This window comes from Crinia signifera, chromosome 2 (assembly GCF_055691185.1).
Source record: "Crinia signifera chromosome 2, ASM5569118v1, whole genome shotgun sequence".
Classification (NCBI taxonomy): domain Eukaryota; kingdom Metazoa; phylum Chordata; class Amphibia; order Anura; family Myobatrachidae; genus Crinia; species Crinia signifera.
Window position 1 is genome coordinate 366,564,404 of NC_139218.1, and position 3,067 is coordinate 366,567,470.

Here is a 3,067-nt window from a genome sequence, read left to right on the forward strand (position 1 = left end):
ATTTGACCCATAGGGGGGGGGGGTATGCAATAAAAATTGGGGTGTACGGTGTCTTTTACATTGGGCCCAATGTAAAATTGGGCCTCAGGGACCATTTTACATTGATTCCAATGTAAAAATCACGTCCATCGCATCGCATGCGATTTGGCTGCATGCCATGCGATCGGCGCAATTTTTTTAGGTCCCGATCAATGCAATTAAAATCGCTGGCGCCGTGCTAGGAAACAAGTACCTTATTATTCATATAGGTTTGCTTTGTTTCACAATGAACTCATTTTTGTTTTTGTTGTGTCACTATTTTTGTATTTTGTAGACCTGAAACTAGCATTTGGCTGAGATGTGTGTTGCTGTAGTGTACAAATACAACAACATGCCTGGGCAACATCCCCTTCATGTACTGACAACTCTCAGAGCGCACAGGGAATAGAAGGGGCCTCACTGTGTACATACTGCTGTGTAACGTCTTCTACAATGGACAAGTTTGGGAAAACTTCAGAACTAAAAGATCTCATTTTTCTTATTTACACATAAACATTGCTGAACTTTAGGTGGCTCTGCATGGGGGTTTGGTCCATTAGGCTGGCAGTGTCTAGGATGATGCATACCTGCCTACTTTTTATCACTCCTCTCCGGGAGAAGCCTGGAGAAGAGTGAAAGGGGAGCTGGATGAGGCTGATGTCACCAAGCCCTGCCCCTATGACAGTCAGCTGTGTTAATTTGCAGGTCCGCGGATTGGGGGAGGGACTTAAATGACGCATTTTGCTGGTCATTCCGGGAGGGTAGGCAAGTATGGGTTGAAGCCCAAATACCAACATGCACAAGGTTGACATGGAAAAAAGTAGACACAAGGAAAAAGTGTACATGGAAATGGTTGACACATGAATAGGCAACATTTTTTGGTTTTTGTGGTGTCAATTTTTATATTGTAGCACATGGACTCCCAATTAGTGCACCGCATCCAATTGGCACATTGATGTTGCCAATCTTAGGGCAGTAGAGAGCATGACCAGGCCCAGGTAATTTTCAGGGGGTGTGGCCTAGTAGTTGAAGGCGTGGCCGTGCACCCTTACAATAAAATAGCACTTTAAACACCTCCCTGGCCACACTGCAGCCCAGCACACAGCAGCATGTTCTGGGTTGTGAAGAGCTACAGCAACTGCAGCTGTCAGCCAAGCTGACAATGCTGCAGTGGCGCCGCCGCAGCAGAGTGCTGGTGCCCGGGGTTGTGGGGCTTGCTATTTGCTTGCTATTTTATGTTATTCTCATTCACTTGGGATTATCTCTGTTCTGATCCTCCCCGGCGTGGTGAGGCACTCAGAACTCCATTGCTTTCACTGTTTTGGGGTTCAGTTGATATTTGTTACTAGGTCGCCTTCCATGTCCTTGGCCTGGTGCCATTAGGTAGATTGTTTTTCCCTGTAGTTAGATCTCCTTTTAGTCCCTGTCCTCTGACAATCGCTGATTCCTTGTCACCTCCTAAGTCCCGGTTGCACCGGAGTTAGGGCGGACCTAATTTGCCCCTCTAAACGTGGTGATTATAGGTGAAGCCTTAGTTCCCGTAGGTATCAGCCATCAGCCAGAGGGGGTCAACAGTGGTAGTGCAGGGTGCGCCGTGGCCGTTCTAAACAGTGGTCCCGGCTGTGGGTTCATGTCCAAAACCAAACACATTATCTATTTTCGTTACAGCAGCTGCCATGTAACGGGGACCCCACTGGGCCTCCATTAGACCTGCGACGGGTAACTTGTACCCCCTCCCCCCATCTCTTGGTACCATTGCCCAATCGTAAACCACATGGATGTAATGTAAGTAAAAGAAAACATTTGTGAAAAACTAATTTCGAACATATGCTGTGTTGACCATTATCAAGTCGGCATAATGCTTGTTCACCAATAGTGGTCTACCTACTAACTGTCACACTAAAGTCCGGATACGCATGGTAATCGCTCAGTGATGCGGGTGCGGGGGGCGTGCAGCTGACATCAGTTGCCCGCCTGCTTCCCGCATAGGGCGCTCACAGATCAGAGACACCGTAGAGGTGTCTCTGATCTTCAAGTGCTGGAGAAATCATGCAAATCATCCATTTGCAGCCATGCAGGGGATTGCGGAGGGCAGGGGCGTGCGGGTGGCGGAGCCTTTGGTGGATTCGCAAGGCAAAGACCAGAATATGGTCCAAAGTGTGATCACTTATATGCATTCTAAAAGCAGAGACATGACGTAGCAATTAGAAAATAAATTCCTGACATTTATCATTATGATGCCTAATACTCCTATTAAAATGCACCTGTGAAATGTGCAAAGTGCAAGCAGCCATTACTTCAGTCTCACATTAATAAGGCTCAATTTACTTGTCAGAGAGATTTCTCCATTCATGTAAAACATTTCCTTATCATTGTGTCTCCTAGTAGCTCTAATATACTTTTATTACAGAAGATGTGGTTTGGGGAAGTCCCAGATTTACATTCAGGGTAATAATGTAACATTATTTCTCTGCATACTTCCCAAGTAGGGAGGCCAAACCCAGGGCATTTGTTCAATCCCAGGATTGAGTTTGTCAAAGGAAGCACAAACTCAACCCACAGCCCCCCCCCCCCCCCCCCACATGCACTGTCACTTACTGTATACCCCTTTCCCACTGCAGCTATTAAACAGTAAATTGCCATTTTTTTAATGGGTAGAGCTGCAATGTGAAAGCTCCAGGGTACTTTACCCGTTTAACAAATACCAATATTTGTTAAATGGTAAAAAGCAGTGTCCTACCCGTTTAAGAGCCATTTTTTGGCAGTGAGAAAGGGTTAAACGTTATTTAAGATTCCTCACTGGTCCTACCCCTTCCCTGGTACCTATCCTGCCCCCCCTCCCCTGATACCTGGTACCCCCGCCCCCCTCCCCTGGTACCTGGCAGCTGGTACCCCCGCTCCCCCCTCCCCTGGTACCTGGCAGGGTGCGTGGATCCGGGCAGTGCGGCCCGCGCTGTCCTCATCTTCACTGGGAACAGGGCTAGGTAGGCATTGTAGTCCAGCGGGCGTGCCAGGACTGGGGTTGCTAGTCGGCATGTGTCCGGCTGAT